Source organism: Bos javanicus, chromosome 8 (genome assembly GCF_032452875.1).
Source record: "Bos javanicus breed banteng chromosome 8, ARS-OSU_banteng_1.0, whole genome shotgun sequence".
NCBI lineage: Eukaryota > Metazoa > Chordata > Mammalia > Artiodactyla > Bovidae > Bos > Bos javanicus.
Genome location: NC_083875.1, coordinates 38744581 through 38764319, shown reverse-complemented (window position 1 = coordinate 38764319; position 19739 = coordinate 38744581). Strand labels below are relative to the sequence as shown.

The 19739-nt window shown below is 40.2% G+C and overlaps 1 long non-coding RNA gene across 1 annotated transcript; it reads left to right on the top strand.

Moving 5' to 3' along the window:
* The first annotated feature begins 247 nt into the window (after positions 1–247).
* On the top strand, positions 248–5140 carry LOC133252609 (uncharacterized). Its single transcript, XR_009737994.1, has 3 exons — positions 248–1018; positions 1305–1630; positions 3226–5140. It is a non-coding gene; the product is annotated as an uncharacterized LOC133252609 (long non-coding RNA).
* The last annotated feature ends 14599 nt before the right edge of the window (positions 5141–19739 follow it).

The following is a 19739-nucleotide window of genomic DNA, read 5'->3' as shown; positions in this document are numbered from 1 at the left end:
AAGAGCGTCAAAGAATTCTGTTTTTCTGGAAATAACAAAAAGTATCATGATGTGTCGAATTTCAAAGGTGATTCTTGAAGGCATTTAGAATTTAAATGCACTGGGTCTTTAATGTATTCGTATGTATGGAGATAATGAAGATCATCTCCTCGCGCAAAGGAGACGACAGTAGGACTCCTCGAGTCCAGAATAGATACCGCGACACTGCACATATCGCGGGCTCTGACGTCGCGCCTCTGACGTCACACGTCACCTCTGGGTCCAGGTAGCTATGAGGACGCGTCAGGTGCAGCGCCAAGGCGCCTCCCACAGCTCCCTTCATGTCTGTCCCTCCCTTCTCTTCAACTCACCTGGTCAGGGCTTCCCGGGCCTCAGGTGCCGGAAATTAGGCCAAGGGAGTGCTTATTTCAGTGAAGCGGGAAGGAGGGAATTGGACAGAGGAACGTGACTGTACCACTCTAGGCCATGGAGATTCACGTGGCACCAAGTGTCGGGGTAAGACACTCTCTGTGGCCGTTGATGGTCAAGTGATTAACGTTTATGCACCTTTCTTGTACACGCCACGTGACTCACAGAACGCTGGGCCCCTGGGGAATGTTTCTGTAACAACGGTCTGGCGGTTGACACCTTCATTGTCTGTAGAATGGTCCACCCACTTTTTTTAGCTGGGGTCATGATTTGTTCGCCCAGACAATTGCTACTGTCACGGTGGTGGAGTCATATGTACACTGCTTCTTTCACGCAGGCCTCTGGAGGCACCAGAAGGTGCTCACTTTTGGAGCTAGGGAAGTCGGGTCAGCTAGATTCCACCACTGTCCTTCACTCCTGTTGGGACTGTCAGCCTGGTGGAGTGAGCTGCCAGCTGAACTTTGCTACTCCTGCTAAGACTTTTTCTGCAGTGCTTCCCGCATGTGATCTTACCACCATCATCTGGTCAGTTTGGCCCACCTCTCCACTAAAGCGTAAACCCCCTTACACTCCCTTTTTTATTGGGCCCCCTTCAGGCTGATAAAAACAGGTAGGTCCTTCAAATCAGGTGAAAAAGCTGAACTCAAAATTATATTTGGAATATTTCAAGTGAAGTAAAAAATACTTCAGCAATGCAGACAATTTGTGTTGTGAGTGATGGTATTGTTGGTATGCCAGACAACAAATATTAATGTCTGAATATATGCTGTGGTTTCTGATAACTATGCAGTCACAGTTACTAGTGAAAGCTATACACTTATGGACTTTTTGATCCTGCAGGGCAAAAAATACTTGGCAGAACAACACCTCAGTTATCCACAAACATATATTTCTAGTCTTTTTCAGTGGTCTTCAGCCTTTATTTGAAAAATGTGAGAGAAAAGTGGATACCGGAGATAATTCACCATTGTTTGAAGACTCTTCATTGGAACTAAAATTGATCTCAGAAATGGGATACCCTCTATTATCGAGAAACTTTTCAAAAACAGAAATGTCTCACTTCTCAGACTGCTGAAATGCCTCACTCCTCAGACTGCTGAAATGCCTGTGACCTGAAGGCTGTCAAATACATGGAGTGTTTCACACAGAAAAACCTAAAGGATGCATTTGACAAAGCACTATTGACTGCCTCAGAGACTGTGGAACTGAAGAAAAGCCATAGGTGAGTGCTACTTTGAACATACCTCCAGAGCTCTTTCTGCATTATTGTTGGTGTCATCAGAGTAAAAGCAATGTTTAAATCAAATTAAAATCGATTTTTGTAGTTGTAGGGGGAACTGCTCCATGCTAGTTCCCCAGTGGCCTCGCACCTTGTTACTCTGTCAGCGTTACTTGGCATTCATTCTGGAGGTGGTAAGATTAGGAAGTCTTTTTGGAAGAAAGACGGATGGAGTACATGGGACAGGTTAAGGGCTATAAGATGACTGTCTAGGATCTGGTGGTGCATGCTCTTGCCTAAATGGTGGACAAGAAGGAGAAGTAAGGTTCTTCCTATTGTCATACTTGAAAACAGACTGTATGGGTTGGTGTATGCTTATTAGTGAATATTTGGAGGCTTACAGAGGTAGGATTGAAGCCAGTTTCCTGAATGGTATCTTAGCTGTTTGTTGAAATTGACCAGACAGCTTCATAAATCTCAAAGTAAGTACAAACCTGTGCTTTTTGTGTGGAGCTGCTCCCATCATACCCTCTGACCTGTCCCTCCCTCCCTCTTAACCTTGACCTCTAAAGCTTTAAGAAACTTCCATCCTGCTACTGCTGACCTCCTCTGCTCTGCCCTGAACTCCCTGAAGAAATGACTTGGTCTTTGGGCAGCTGTTATAATCCCTGAAGTATCTATGTTCAACTCCTCAGTCTTTGTTTCTCTAAACAGTGTCTGAATGGAATTTGGGCTAAACCAGTGAGTGAAGGCTCTGAGTCAAGTTAAATGTTACCATTGTAAAAATGTATAATCTAAATGATATGTTACTTTTTTGTGCTATGAATGCTTATAAAGTGCTAGGGGAAAAGTTTTTTTGATGTCCAAAGTGTTCCCCGTGTAAATCGTGTCTGCTGGTTGACAAATCAAAAGTTTCTGATTTGATGTCTTTATTGCAGTGTTAGCAGATGCTTGCCAGCAGGTGTGACTAATAAACATTGACAAAATTTAGAGCCTTCTTGGAAAAAAAAAATTGGGGGACAATGAAGATGAATTTACCACACTGAAGTCCTCCATCAGTCATAGAAAAAATAATGCCTTTGCCAAGTAAAGGACTATGTTTCTTATAAAGCTACCATGTCCTCGCAGATGTGTAACTCCTGTCAAGAGTTGACCTGTTTATCTATGGTGAAAGAGGCCCTGGAAACTTACCTGTATTATCTTTTATTCACTGGAAAGCTAACACACCCAAGTGGTTGTATCTGATACCCCTGAATGTAATGCGGGAACAGATAGATGTGTTGCGAACATACACTTCTCTTGATTGTTAGGAATGTTCCCAGTGAGGAAATGCCACAAATTAAACAGTGCTAGTGGGATGACTACAACGAGGAGCCCACCTGGCTCTTTCATCCCAGTTGTGTGAAACCAGTAGAGCTGTATAGGCAAATGGAGGAGAGGGGATGAACAGGTTAAGGAAGTGGTAGTAAGAGGATACTTAGAAAACCATCTGGTAGGCTATACAGCCTGCTCTCCTGTTTCGACTGGTTAGTTCTAATGAGCCTTTTGAGCTTCAGGTATTGGTGCTTGACAGTTATTAGACTCTATCTGTGCACTAGGCAGAGGTGCCCACTGGGCTTTTGGACACAGCATTTTCCCAACATCACTGCCTGGTATACTCTATTTGAGGGAAAATTATCAACCTGTTATTGAGTGCTGGTGGACACTGAGAAGCCAACTAAGTAAGTAATAACATGATATGTTATTCTCTGACATGCCCATTCTGGAATAGGTCAAAAATTTAAAAATGCCAACAAAGTGGGTATTGCCCAGCAAGCATGCATTATTAAATGGAAATGATATTTCCAGAAAAGAAGCAAGACTTAGTGTATTCTTTTCTATTACTGCTGTAACAAAATATGACAAACTTAGTGACTTAAAACAATCTTGTCTTACAGTTCTTAGACTGAAATAAAGGCGTTAGCACAGTTGCCCTCCCTCTAGAGGGTCTAAGGAAGAATCAGGTTCCTTGTGTTTTCCATTTTCTGGCGGGTTTCCCTAGTCCTTGGCTCACGACCCCTTCCTCAATCATTTCAGTCTCTTGCTTCCATCATTACCTCTCCTGCTTCCTCTTCTAGTCACATCTCCCTCGGGGCTCCTTCTAAAAGGATACCTGTGATTACATTATGGATAATCCTCATCTCAAGATCTCTAACCTAATCACATCTGCAAAATCCCTTTTACCACATAAATGAACATTCACAAATTCCAGGGATTAGGACCTGGAAATCTCTGGGGGCTGTTATTCAACCTATCACACTGGGCATTAATGGAATCTTGTAGGCAGGTAATTACTGTGAAGATGTGGCTATCTCAGATTCGGGGGCTGTGCTGTCACCTTAGGCTTTTTGGGGGCCTGGGTACACTATGTTGCCTAAGGATGCCTAAGCCTCATGGTTATGCCAGCTAAATTAAGGGTCAGCGGGGTTGTGTAGGAAAGAGTTAACATAGCAGATCCGAGCCTGCTTATCCTTAGGAAGTCCTGCTTACAAGGTTGGCCTTTTGCTGGTGTCTGACTGGGGAGGGTTCCCACCATCCACAGAGCTGATGAGTGGCTCACTGTACCTAAAATCTTTGTACAACCAGTGTGGATTATGCTGAATACCTGCTTTCCTCCTAGGAGTCTGGAATTTGGGTATGTGTTAAGTAGAAGGTGCCTAATGACCAGTGGCCACCCTCCTCTCCTGCCCAGTAAAGTCTTGGGCTCTAATATTCTTGCTCCATGTGCCTTTTCTGTCTGCTGACTTTGTTTTGTATAATTTCACAGTAATAAATCTTAGCTGTGAGTACAACTATATGCTGAACATTGTCATTCCTCCCAATTAAGTCATCAAACCTTGGAGGAGAGTCGTCTCAAGGACCCTTAACTCAGTTGGTGTCAGAAATAGGATTTGCTAGCCCAACTCTGAATCACTGAAGTATGGCAAAAACTATTTGAGAAAAGTAAAGGTGAAAGAGTGAGGGATAATACAGCTTTAGTACTAGGCTGGCTCTTGAGTCATGCATGAGATGAAACAGCAGTATTTTTTGAGAGGTAGAAGTTACCTATGGAATTTGAAAATGATAGATCCAACTCTAGAAGAGTTGGCTTGCTGAAGCTCCTGGCTATTTTGGGTTGTGCTGGCTAAAGTGAGGGCAGAAAGTACAGCCTGTATTAAAAAGTGTGAAAGTGCAGCAGTGGGGAAAGGTGATGCCTTTTTGTATTTTGTTCTTCCCTTCATGTGGGAGGAGAAAGGGCCCCCAAATTCCCAAAGGTGAGTTTAGATGACCCAGAAATATTACAAATTCATATAGCTCTTTTTTCCAAGTAGAAGGAACAAATGTTAGCTCAGTTCCCATGGCTAGAGCAAAGTGAACCAGAGAGGGAAAAGGGACAAAACCATTCCAGCCGTTTCTTCAGCCTAGTTACCATCACTGTTACAGTAGTCCTGTCCCTCCTCCCCTGTCCAATTCTAGCTAAGAGTCTTCCTTGGTAGTGCAAATGTTAACCCTGTAAATGTTAAATTTACTGGTAGAGGGTTGAGTAAATTTCTATTTAAAGGTGGGTGGGGGGCGTTTAAATCACTTTATATTTTGTGGCTATTGCATCTGGATGTAGGATAAAAATCGATGGAAAAAGTTATATGTTTACATGCTTGGGGCTTCCCAGGTGGCGCTAGTGGTAAAGAACCAACCCCCCCACCCCTACCCCGACTATGGAGGATACTTAAGAGATGTGGGTTTGATCCCTGGCTCGGGAAGACCACCTGGAGAAGGAAATAGCAAATAACTCCAGAAAATTCCATGGACAGAGGAGACTGACCCAGTCCATAGGGTCACAGAGTTGGACATGACTGAAGCGACTTAGCACACACGTATGTTATATGCTTGTAATTTCACAAATGCTGGATGGATCATCCCAGTCAGAGAAAGCTGCAAAGAAAAAGTGTTAGTGGGACACCCAAATAAATAATTGCCTTTTGCCGCTGGTAGGTGGATTGAATTTTTTTTCCCTTTGAGTGTTGAAAATAAAATAAGTCTCTGTAACTAATGATATTTATTATACATTTTGCTTACTGTAACTTCTGGAAAAAAAGGAAACAACATGAAAAGAGAGGCACTTTTCAGATGAAATACACTTTTGGAGTTTTACAAAGTGGATTTGAGTAGCTAATGAGTGTTTGTAAAATCAGATGTCTGACCCATTAAGGCTGATGATTTTCCAGCCTGATGGGGATTTTTGGATGGGTCTTTTTGGACTCTAAGGTTGACAAGATAAAAAGGGTGTCAGAAGCCTCACTTGTCAGTTGCACTTGGAACAGGCTATCTGGCCTTGAGGTATCTGGGCTTTGAATATGCTGCTAAAGAAAAGCTGCTGGCTTTTTTGGAATCCTGATGCTTAATTGCCTACACCTGACTCTAAGCTGAAACCTGGTCTGGGCTATTTCACCCTCAGTAACTGTGACAAACTAAAAGCTAACAAAGTTCTGCTCAGAAAAGAAAACTCAGATCTGGAATAGTTACACATTGAGGACACTTCTCTGTAGACTAAATTGTAGAAACATCATGGATGCTTGCTAGACCATTTCTGTCTACAGAAAAGGGCTTATTTCTGATGTGGCCATCTGAAATTGAGCTGCTGCTCAGCTCTATATTTCTGATACAGAGACTCAGTGCATTCTTAACATGATTCCTGCAAAAGCTACAATTTGGGGAAGGGCACATCATAGGGAGTGTGACACCTCACACTACTAAAGGTCAGACTGTGGACCCCATTTCAGGCTGTCTCACTGCTGTTGACTTGTGTTCAGCTTTCTAAATTAGTTGCAGTTTGCAATGGCAGTCTGATAGCCTGACTCTACTTCTCTCACCTTTCTCCTGGTAAGGAGAAAGGCAGTTTGATTATTAAAAGCAGCTGTCCCCAGAAAGGGATTGACGTTTTCTAGACTGCTCCCTGGATAAATGATTAGGACAAAAGAAATGTGAAAGTCACTCAGTTGTGTCCAGCTCTTTGTGAACTCATGGACTAAACAGTCCATGGAATTCTCCAGGCCAGAATACTGGAGTGGGTAGCCTTTCCCTTCTCCAGGGGATTTTCCCAACCCAGGGATCAAACCCAGGTCTCCTGCATTGCAGGCAGATTCTTTACCAGCTGGGCCACAAAGGAAGCCCAAGAATACTGGAATGGGTAGCCTATCCCTTTGCCAGCGGATCTTCCTGACCCGGGAATCCAACCAGGGTCTTGTGTATCACAGGCAGATTCTTTACCAATTGAATCACCAGGGAAGCCCATTATAATTATTTTTTGAAAATTCGGGGTTTCAGTCTGACCATTTTGGAATATGTTGTGCCTTTCTGGCTAAGTTATACAAAAATGTTTTCTGTGAAAATGCTTCTATACCTCTTGCATACAATTGTTCCAGACAAATGGTCTAGCTGAGAGTAGGGGAGACTTGAAAAAATGTTGTTACTCTTGCTGAATAGGACACAATTGATTTTGTAATGATGGAGGGAAAAGTAAAAGCCCAGGCCCTGGGAACAGGGGAGAAGGAAGGGTATTAATGATCTTTGCTTTTCAGAGCTGTTCCTGGAAGTCTTGCCCTCTTCCTAAAGGAATAATTATGTGCTTTTTCAAATATGAACTCTGAATTAAACTGGTAGCTGAGCCTAGGCACTGAACATGAGATGCAGGGGGTGACCCCAATGCCAGCACTTTCCTGAAGAACACCTATAGATGTTGTCCACACTTGTGAAGCTGTTGAACTGATAATTATAGACAAGTAAAACTGGAACTGACTGCCTCAGGCCGTCCCTCTGAAACCAAGGACTGAACTGCATCATTTGAACTGGACTGAGAACCCGGAGTGGGAGGTCTTACAGTATGAGGCCACATGGGGGCCCTGATAACCTGTGCTGCCTAACTAATGGATGTCTTGCTCGGCATGCCCCAATATTTGTGAACTCGTTTCTCTGGTTACTACGTGCAATCTCTGGGGTTGTGCTTGTCTCGGTGTCCTATCACACTCCCTCAGCTCTGGAAGGATTTCAGGTCAGCTTCAACTTACTGGCTGTGCCTGTATTGTTGCCTTGCACTAGGGGAAAAAAGGTTAATTAGAAACTTAGAAACTTAAGGATGAAGTCATCTGGCTTTTTTATGTAGGTCTGTGTAGCTAATGGGACCTGTTTTAACTGGCTAAGTAAAGGACCCCTAAGGGCATAACTGAGATCAGTATGGTAGATTGCCCTCACCCTGTTGCAGGAGGTTCTACTGATAATTTTACTATAAAGATGCCTTGGCCAAGGGCCAAGAGCTGGCATATCCTTGGAAAGTCCTGCTTATGAGGATATGTTTTGGGGAGGATTCCCACCATTCACAGACTGATAAGAGTGGCTTATTGTACATGAACTGTTTGTAAACCAGTGTGGTTTATGCTGAATACCTGCTTTCTTCCTGGGAGTCTGGAATTTTGATATGTGTTAGGCAGAAGGTGCCTACATGACCAGGTCCCAATAACAGCCTTGGACACTATCTCTAACAAGCTTCCTCAGTAGACAATATTCCACCTGTATTGGCACAACCTGTCGATGAGAAATTAAGTGTGTCCTGTGCGACTACTGGGAGAGGACTCTTGGAAGCTTGTGTCTGGTTTTCTGTAGGCTTTGCACCATGCACTTTTTCCATTTGCTGACTTAGTTTTATATCCTTTCACTGCAATAAATCTTAGCTGTGAGTACAACTATGTGCTGAATGTTGTCAGTCTGCCTAGTGAATCATTGAACCCTGGGTGTGGTCTTGGGGTCCCCTACACAGGAGTGTAATGGAATGGCACAGCTGTGCAGCTCTAAAGAAAGCTGTGTAAAACTATGCATGGAAAAGGGAACTCTGCCCGTTGGGCATAATTGTAAGGAGGGATCTAAAAATGCCTCCCAAAATATGCCTTGTTACATTTTCATTGACTCATGGCATTGGGCTATGGGCTAGCAGTGTAGTCTGGTACCTGGCAACAAGAAAATTGGATAATCAAGTCTCAGCTCAGAGGGGCCAAACATGGCATAAGATTGCAGAAGGCTCATGCCCTCTGTTTGTGAACCATATAAATGCCTGTGGAAAAGGACTTTTACAGGATGAACATCAATGGAAACAAGCTGATTTGACCTGAGCTTCCCAGGTAAGGACCAGGACCACCCAAATGCACTATTGTGCAGGGCATAGCAATTCATCTACAAGTCAAAACTGGGCCTAAAAATAAGCTCCAGTGATTCCAGCATCTGAGACCTAGGAAGCCTGGCACACATACCCAAACTGCTAACAACACAGTCAAGTAGCAAAGGGAACTTGGGACACAGTCTGGGACACTGGACCAGGCTGGTCTTGGCAAATAGACTGTGTAATTAACTCATTCACTCTTTTTCTTCCATGTCTTCCCTCTGGGACTGTGGGCTACTGGAATTTGTGAGTATCAAAGATAAGCCAGGAGATGGGAGAGTCTAACTTGATGTTCTTTTGCTGCCCAGCTAAGCTTGCTAGATTTGGGCCATTACAGATAATGATGATAATGATCATGGGTCTGGGATGACAACGCTTCAGTGCTCCTAGTGTTGTCTGTTTATCAGAGGACTGTAGATTTTCTAGGTGGTAGAAGTTGTACAAGGAAGACTCTACTGAGCCACCTTGGAACAAGTGCGGGTGTGTGGTGTGAGTAAGATATGGGGAGGACTGGTAAAAGGGTGACATGATTTCTACAGGGACTGATACCAAGCACAGGACAACCTTAACTGCTGGGGAGGGTCCATTCATCTCTCTCAGCTCCGGTCTGCAGAGCAGCATCTGGCCAATTTTTACTGCAGACTGACAGCTCCAACTTGACCATTGACCGAAAGGGAATCTTAATCTAAGAACTCTCAGATAACTTCCCAGCAGCTGCTGACTCCAGAAGTTAACAGCTACCACTCCAGACAATAGAACAAGATCAAATTTCTGGAACCCAATCCAGTTTCCTTTTACCTATTTACAGTCCTATTCACAGAGTATAGCAACTGCTCTAAGTTTAACTGATTGTAGTATCTCTGTTGCCTAGGACAGATTAAAAGTATTTGTATAATTAGGATATCTGATTGGATGGCCTCTGTTTCTAAAGAGAGTTCTTGACTGGTGATGTGAAAGTTAGGGTGTGAAGTTGCAGGGAAACTGCTCTGTGCAGATGTACTTGCAATCATCCATATAGGCCTCATGGACAAGACTTAACCTCAGGAGATCTAAGTCTTGGTAAAATGCCCCATACTCCTCTCAGAATGTGAGAGAATGGGAGTTTTGGAAGGAGCTGCTACAAGGCCATTTTCTACCCTCTTTATTATCCCTCCTGGAGGCTGTTACGAGACATTTTCTTATTGCCTCCCAGGTTCAGGTAAGATATAAGGGCTTCTACCTTGAAATGCCCCTCTTCCCCACACTTGAGGGTACAGCTCCATGGTATAAAATTGCTTAGCATGAAATACTCAAAACTGCTTAGTATAAAACTGGTTACTCAGAACCAGAGCTCCTTATCACCCATGTTGAATTGTTATTGAACCTCTTTTGCTTTAGTGCAATCTGATGGGGCAGAGGACACAGGGAGCTGGCACCTTTGTGGATCTTGCTGTTGTTGCTGGCTATGGAAATAATAAACTGTCTGACCTAAAAAGGACTATTTCTTTACCAGCTGAATGTCTCAGCCTTGCATGGCAGCAAGGACAAATTCTCTGTACCCACCCTTGGTTCATACATGTGGATTCCTCCCCTTCTTCTCCACCCAATTCAGTTTAAATATTAGTTAAACTTGAATAACTATGTTAGAAAAGTGATCAGAACTAGTTTTTTTAATCATTAAAAAATTTTTGTGTTTGGAAGTAAGTTGTGCTCATGATGATTCTGTAACAGACATTAATTCTAGGCTTGAACTGTTGAGTCCAGAACCACTGGTTCCTGTCTGGAGAGTAATCTGTTACATCTTAGTGTTTTATTTTTCATTTTTGGCAGTGTGTGAAATTTTTGTTGTCTTTTTAATCTTGTTTTTTGGTTATTATTTTTTAAATTCATTAAAAAGTGAACAGCTTTAGAGGGGGAGGGGGAGAACAGACTGATACCACATTCTATTTCCTAGGTCTAGTCTAGAAAACATTGTCCCCACCTGGTGCTCTATAGGAATTACAAATGCTTCATTTAATAACATATATTTCTTTAAAAAATTTGCCTTTTCTCTTCCACCCCCAAATAGGTCTGGTATTTGATGAAACTCGTGAAAATAGGTGGAACCTAACTCGCCCCTCTTCTGAAGGATGCAGTGAGTGCATAACTGACTATGACTTTTCAGTTAATTTCTTTGTCATTTCCTCATTTCTTTAAAGTTAATTTCTAACTCCTTTTATTGATAATGAAGAAAAATATTACACCTTTTGAAATACACCAAATGAATTGCGTTCATAATGTTAAAAGTTTTTCATTTTTAAGGGAAATTAGATGTAGCAACCAATCCATATTTCCCATATATACTTATATTATCATTATCTCCAATTGATAAAGAAGGAAACCGAGGCTTATAGAAGCTCTGTGTGATCATATTTTCATGACTCATAATGGCAGAACTGGGACTTGAACTCAGGTCTGTCTGACATCAAATCATTCCCTTAACCAGTCTGGTCTACTATAGGAAATTACAAAATGAACTTTAATGGAGCTCATAATTTGACAGGGAATTAGAGGCATAACTATGAAACAGGGCCTCCTTTTGATTTATATTGGCAATTATGGCCTAGGGCAGGCTTATAGTAGGGGCTCAAAAACTATGTGCTGAAAATAAACGATAGGTATTCGTAACAGTGTTCTGAGGAGCTGGTACATTCACCTCTGAGTGGAGTGGATGTATCATAATGTAGAGGCAGCAGGGAAATCCAGAACAGAGGCTCAGGAGAAGCACGGCACCAAGGTCAGAGAGGGAAATCCTAGAAATAATCTCCTGCAGATGTGTTGACACAGCTTGGGTCCCTGTGCAGATTTAAATGCCTTTCCTATCTTTTAAAAACATTTTTAGGTCTGAGAACTTAAGATCAGTCTACAGGTAGCCCTATTCTGGTCAGCCTGAGCACCTACCATTTCTCTCCCTCCAGCTTCTATGTCTGCGTTGATGCTCTACCTGAATGTCTGTTTTCTGCTTTCCATTCTCTTACAGTTCAGAAACATAAAGTTTCTATTTCTTAAAAGGGAAATAAATCACTTTCAAAAATAAAAATAGTAACAGATTCTACTTTCTCCCACATGCTGTCTTTAGAGGCAAACAGACCTGGATTCAGTCCTAGATTTTGCCTGCTTCCTGTCTGGAATCTCGCCTTGGTTACTTATCCTCCTCAAGACTCCTTAACTCTCCTGAAAAATGGGTATTTTTTTTTTTTTTTAAGTCTAACAGGGTAAAAAGTTATATGAAATTAAATCATGCATATTGGGACTTCTTGGCCGTCCAGTAGTTAAGACACTGAGCTTCCACTGCAGAGGGTGTGGGTCAGGGAACTAAGATCCTGTAAGCTGTGAAGTATGGCAAAACAAAACAAAACAAAAAGTAATAAATATTGTAAAAGTGGATCTAGATGTTTGAGTTCTAGTGATTGGTATTTGTTCACTCCTTTTGCTTACCTTTTCTAATTTGTCTACCTGGCAACAAGGTTCCCAAATATCTCAACTACCAATATAACTGAACTGTCACCTACAAAGGGGAAATCAGAAGTAAGTATCAAGGACAGCTAAGGACTGTAGAAGAAGCTTAATAATTAGCGACCTAGAAAATCCTGTCTAAAATCTGCCATCTAGTGTGGACTTTATAAAATTACACATTATTGGGCACATTAATGGTATGATTACCACTAAAGTGTCCCTCAATGAACCCTAAGTTGAAATTTTAAATTATCAAACAGTATGATCAAAAGTAGCATTGAATTTGATTTCCCATTTTGTTTTAATCATAGCTAGATACATAGAGAGGTAAAGAGATAGATAAATGCTAGACAGATAAAAAGATATTGATAAATAAAACAGAGCTTTTGCTCAGCATGCTAAGGTGGTATTGGAAACCTTTAAATATAAGAGCTATCTAATAATGGATTTATATAATTGGCAATAAAAACAAAGAAACATATTCCCCTTGTTTATCCTTACTGTTGGTAGATGTCATTCCTGATAGGAGAGAGTAAGCAAGTATCATTTGTTGGGCACAATTTCTGTGCTGGGCTCTTAACCTACTCTGGTGGTATTAGTTGCTAAGTCATGTTCGACTATTGTGACCCCCCATGGACTGTAGCCTGCCAGGCTCCTCTGTCCATGGAATTCTCCAGGCAAGAATAGTGGAGTAGGTTGCTATTTCCTTCTCCAGGGGATCTTCCCAGGAATCTGACACAGGAATCAAACTCCTGCATTGCAGGCAGATTCTTTACTGACTGAGCTATGGAACCTACTTTAATCTCATTTAAATCTTATCTTTTGCTCTTTGAGTTAAAATATTACAGGCTTCCCAGGTGGCTCGGTGGTAAAGAACTGATGCAGGAGACACTGGTTCGATCCTGGGTGGGGAAGAGAAGGAAATGGCAACCCACTCCAGTATTCTTGCCTAGAAAACCCATGGACAGAGGAGCCTGGCAGGCTGTAGTCCATAGGGTCGCAAAGAGTCAGACACGATTTAGTGACTAAAACAACGACATTTACCAACCTCATTTTGTATATAAAAGATGAAGGAATTGACTTTCTATCACAACTGGTTAGTAAAGGCACTCAGATTTGTACCCATGTCTGTCAGCTCCAAAATCACTGCAGATGGTGACTGCAGCCATGAAATTAAAAGACACTTACTCCTTGGAAGAAAAGTTATGACCAACCTAGATAGCATATTGAAAAGCAGATACATTACTTTGCCAACAAAGGTCCACCTAGTCAAGGCTATGGTTTTTCCTGTGGTCATGTATGGACATGAGAGTTGGACTGTGAAGAAAGCTGAGCGCAGAAGAATTGATGCTTTTGAACTGTGGTGTTGGAGAAGACTCTTGAGAGTCCCTTGGACTGCAAGGAGATCCAACCAGTCCATTCTGAAGGAGATCAGCCCTGGGATTTCTTTGGAAGGAATGATGCTAAAGCTGAAACTCCAGTCCTTTGGCCACCTCACGCGAAGAGTTGGCTCATTGGAAAAGACTCTGATGCTGGGAGGGATTTGGGGCAGGAGGAGAAGAGGACAACAGAGGATGAGATGGCTGGATGGCATCACTGACTGGATGGACATGAGTCTGAGTGAACTCCGGGAGTTGGTGATGGACAGGGAGGCCTGGTGTGCTGCGATTCATGGGGTTGCAAAGAGTCGGACACGACGGAGCAACTGAACTGAACTGAACTGGTCAGCTCCAAAGCTCACACTCTTTCATCTCCATTCTGCCTTTTATAATTTGAGAGATGCTGGAAATAGTGTACCAGCATCTATGGTGGTATTAATACACTATGTAGTATTAATCCCCTCTTTCATTTCTGATATTGGTAATTGATATGTCTTCTCTTTTTCTTGGCCGAACTGTGCCATATGAGGGATCTTAATTCACTGACCAGGGATGAAAGCCAGGGCCCCTTCAGTGGAAGCTCAGAGTTGTAACCACTGGACTGACAGGGAATTCTTTCTTTTTCTTTTCAATCTTGCTAGATATTTATTAGTTTTTTTTTTTTTAATCTTTTCAAAGACCTACCACCTTTTAGTTTCATTAATTTTCTGTTTTCTTCTGTTTTCAATTTTATCTCTGCTGTTATTATTTCTTCTGATTGCTTTGGCTTTATTTTGTTCTTTTTCTAGTTCCTTTAATTTTCTTGAGTATTAGATTGTTGATATGTAAGCTTTCTTCTTTTCTAATATAGGTATTTAATGCTATAAAATTCCCCCTAAACATTACTGTAGCTGAATTTCACCAATTTTGTAATATATTTTCATTTTCATTCAGTTTAAAGTGTTCCCTTCCCAGTTTTATTCAGATTTCATTTTCATTCAAATTAAAATCTTTTCTAATTTGAGATTTCCTTTTTGACCTATGAATTATTTAGAATTATGTTGTTTACATCCATCTGATAGTACTTTCCTCACATCTGAATGTTCTTTAGCAATTTTTTAGAGCAGATTTTTTTTTTTTTTTGCAAAAAAATTCTCTGTTTCCTTTTATCTGAGCATGTCTTTATTTCATCTCCATTTCTGAAGGATGTTTTTACTGGATATAGAATTTTGAAATTCTGAGTTGACATCTTTTTATTTGGCACTTTAAAATGTTATTCTTCCTTCTGCCTCCACAGTCATTTGAATCTATTATTCAAATGCATTGTTATTCTCTGGCTGTTTCCAAGATTGTGTTTGTCTTTTACTTTACTTTAGTTTTCAGCAATTTGATTGTAATGTATTTTGATTCAAGTTCATTTGTGTTCCTATTTCATGTTTGTTGACCTTCTTAAATCTATAGCTTATTGTTTCTTGCCAAATTTGGTAAATTTTTTGCTATTTTACACACACACACACACACACACACACACACACACACACACAATAATGCACTCTTTCCTCTCTTTCTGAAACTCCAGTGAAGTGAATGTTAGCCCTTATGTATTGTTCACAGATGCATGAGGTTCTGTTCATTTTTGGCAGGGGGCGAATCTTTTTTTTTTCTCCGTTGTTCAACTTAGATTGTATCCATTGATCTGTCCTCAAGTTCATGACTCTTCTGTTACATTCTTCTGTAAGGTATTTTTTTGTGTTGTTGTTATATTTTCAGTTCTAAATTAAAAAAAAAAAAACCCCACTTTTGCCTAATTTATTTAAAGAACGATACTATCTTCTAGCACTTTTTTTCTTTTACATTAGTAACTGGGTTGGAAATGCTAATTATTCTTTTCCCCTAGATTTTACAGTCATCTTCACTGCCCAGTTGTGCTGATACTGGCAGTTGTTTGCCAGTCACAGCTGGTTTTAGCCATGAAGTTATGCACATGTACTTAAAACAGCAAATGTAGTAAAGAATCTATCTCAGGTTCCCTTTAGTTATTTAAATTTTCAGTTCTTTTGAGATGTCTACTGGGATATGTTTCTTCTCAAAGTTTAAATCTCCCTTCTAAGATGTTTAAATATATGCATCCCATAAGGGCAATTTAAACTTTAGGGGAAAATGTTTCACTTCTTCAGTGAAACATTTTATATTTCAGATTTCATTATATATTCTCAGAAGCCTTTAGCTTCATCCTTTTGATAAATTATAATTCTGTTTTGTTTCTTTTGTTTTTTTAATTTTATTTTTTGTATTCCTTTTTCTCCAGTTCAGTTCTTTTTGTTTGAATATTTGAACTATTGCTCTCTGGGAAATAACTGCTCCCCAAGAGAACCTGATAAAAAGAGCATCTAAAAGTGTCTTCTTAACTTTTTTCTTTTTTTTTTCATTGAGCTATAATTGACATATAACATTGTATTAGTTTAAGGTGTATATTTGATACACTTAAATATTGCAATATGATTACCATTGTAGCATTAGCTAATACCTCCTTAATGCCACATGATATTCATTTCTTTTTTCTGGTGAGAACATGTAAGATCTAGTTCTTAGAAACTTTCAAGTGTATAATACAGTATTGTTAACTATAGTCACAATGCTGTGTATTCAGTTCCCAGAATTTATCCATCTTCTACCTGCACATTTATGCCCTTTGACCAACATCTTACCAATTGCCTCACCGTCTTCCTAATTTCCTCACCGTCTTCCTAATTTCCCCACCCTAAAACTTCTCTTTGGGTTTTCTTTATATCTTCTATTTCTTTGCTAAGTTTCTATCTTTCCAATCATTTCAGAGTATTTGCCTTTACTTGGAGCTTTTTATTAATAGCTGGTTTAGATTTTTTATCAGACAATTTCAGCATCTGTGTGATCTCTGTTTTGACATCTGTTCATTCCCATGTAAACTGAGATTTTCATGTCATCATTTGTGACGTAATTTAAATTGTATCCTAGGTATTGGGAATATAATATTGTGAGACTGATTTAAATCCTATGAAGTATTTTGTCTTTGTTGCTTTAGGAGGCAATTAACCCCATTTGATTTTATAGAATGTCCCTCAGTTTGAGCCTGTGTGATGTTCTCCAATAGTTTATGCAAAGTCTAGGAATAAAAAAAGGAAAACGAAGCTGAAATAGCATCAAACGTTAGATACAGATTTCATGAAAATATATTCTTGTGGAAAACATGGTGCTGACAAAAGATTTCCCAATATGAAAATAACAAAGGATCAAGAAGACTAAACAGTACAGCTGCTAGATAATTAATCCTCTTAAGTACAGCTAATGAAATTAGGTCAACAGAAATGGTTTTTGTCATCGGTGGGGACTCTGGCCTTCTCAGAGGCATCACTGAGGCACTTTATGTAGGCAAAGCCATACCTACCTTGTACACAACTATCACCAGCATCTCTGACATTTCAGAGTATGAAGTAGGTTCAATGAATACCCATTTACTGAGTTACTGAGCTACAAGGATTACACAGAGTTTGCACCTTTAGTCTCATGGTTATTTTATTTTGTTCTTTTGTTTGCTGTTGTTAAATTACAGGAAGTTAGAACAAGGGAAAATAACAAAATTTTCTGCCTTCTATATAGAATCTGCAGCTAATCTTTTTTTTTTTTTTAATTGTGGGAGTGGAACTAGTAGCTAAAAAACTCAGTGATGTGAAATCCTTTCTAAGTCTGATCATGTAAAAAAAATAATAATGTCACCTCTAAGAGGAGGGGTGGAGTGGGGCAGGGTGAGGAGGTAGGCTGGCTTCTGCAGTCTTATTATGGACAGTCTTTGGAAAAACTTATTTCCAAACCTGGAAGAACCCAGAATCTAGTTCACATGTGACCTCCTTAAAAAAGTAGTAGGAGTTTAAGGTCTGCCAAGCAACAGGTGAATGGAGAACCTTTGGCAAAAGATATGGCAAATATGAAGAGGGGTGTGGGAAAATGGAAGTAAACTAATGTTAGTCTCTTCTGTAACTGTGGTGTTTCTTTAACAAGAATTAGCTCATAAGCCATTGATAAATAGGCCTATGCCAGTATAACAGTTTAATGCCAGTATAACGTGCCAGTATATATGCCAGTATAACAGTATAATGTGGTGTTTATCAATGGCTCATAAGCCATTGGTAAATAGGCCTATGCCAGTATAACAGTGGAAATACTGTGGGTTCAAGTAGAATTTTCCTCTGTACGTTAATGTTTGGGAGCAGTTGCAGCAGCAGTTTGGGACCCTTCTGCTGGATCAAATGCCCTAAGGAAGGAAAGGGTGTCACAGGAGGGACTTGTCAAAGGAGCATTCCAAGAACTGACAGTTAAGGAAAATTCAGCCTTTCTTAACGGTATGTTCTCTCATACTGTTCTTAAATGTTTTGGTCCTATGACCCCCTTAATACTCTTGAAAATTGTCTTTGTGGGTCTACCCACTGACATTTATTGATATTATATCAGGTTTTAAAACAAAAATATTGAAATACAATAATATAGTTGCCTTTCCATTAGCCTTCAGAGCAGTGATGAAATCACTCCTAGTTGTCGCCTCAGAAAACTCCATTGTGAATGACAGCAGAAAAGGCCAATAAGATTTCTGTATTATAATCAAAACAATTTTAACCTTGCCAATTCCTGGAACAAACTTTGAGAACCACTGCTCCAAAAACAATCACAGCTTAGAAATAGGGCCTTTATTTTCTGGAAGGATTTAGACAGGCGCCCTAGGGAATTAGACCAAGACCTGTGCTGCTATAGTAAACTAGACAATGACCTGCAGAATTTATAGGGGATGTCCTGGGATGCTGTGCTATTTCCAAAAAGGAACAGAATATACCAAGTAACTAAACACGAATTGCTGAGAAGGATACACTTACCTGAAAGGAAAAAACCAGAAGCTTCTCAAAATATACTGGAACATCAATAGCCTCACAAGCTAAGGACTCACTTGAAGAGGAGAGCCAAGAAAATAGAAATGAATCTCTCTGATGAAGGGGCTAGATAAAATCAGGAAACATTTAGCAAGTAATCTAAATCCAGTGAACAATATGCTTGTTATGGTGTAAACTAAGACAAAAATAAAAAGAAATCTGTACAAAAGTTTTAAATTTATAGAAAAATGCTGAGGAAGAATTTAGTATTCCTTTTAGAGGAGAACTTCCCTGGTGCCTCAGCAGTAAAGAATCTGCCTGCAATGCAAGAGACAGAGGAGATGTGGGTTCAATGCCTGGGTTGGGGAAATCCCCTGGAGAAGGAAATAGCAACCCACTCCAATTTTCTTGCCTGGGGAATCCCATGGACAGAGGAGCCTGGTGGGCTATGGTTCCTGGGGTGACAGAGTCAGATATGACTAAGCACAAGCTACTTTTAGAAGAGATAAGATATCTCTTAATGAAGGAAAACTACTTAAAGAGAAAGTTAAGTGTATTCTGTCATGTGACAGGAAGAATAAGTTGAAATAAGCAAAGCAGGAAAAACTGAAAGTACATCAGAGGTCTCCAAAAGAGAGGAAAGGATCTCTTGATCATAAAAGTGACGATGCTAAAGTTTTGAATAATTGCTTTGCACAGATCAATTATGAGCAGATCAGTTCTGAAACTGAAGCCAAAAAAAAGAAAATAAATGGTATTTTCTGAATTAAATAATGGAGGGGCAGAGGATCACCAAGGTGAGAGAGTGAAAAAAATATATATATACTATCAATTATCTATTGTGGCACAATAAATAACTCCAAAAGTTAGTAGCTTAAAGCAGCAATGATTTAATATTATTTTTAAATGATACTCTGGATGGGTAGACAGTTTATCTGCTGGTTTTACCTGAGTTAACTGGTACAGAAACATTCAGCTGAAAGATGGCTGAACTGAAAGATAGTTGGGCTGGAAGATCAAGGTAGCTTCATTCACATGTCTGACATTTGGTGGTGTCCACTGGGAGCTTAGTTTCTTTCCCATGTGACCGTTATTCTCTAAAAGGTTAGGCTGGCTTCCTTTTTTGATGGTCTCAGGGTAGCAGCATAATAAGGTGAAAG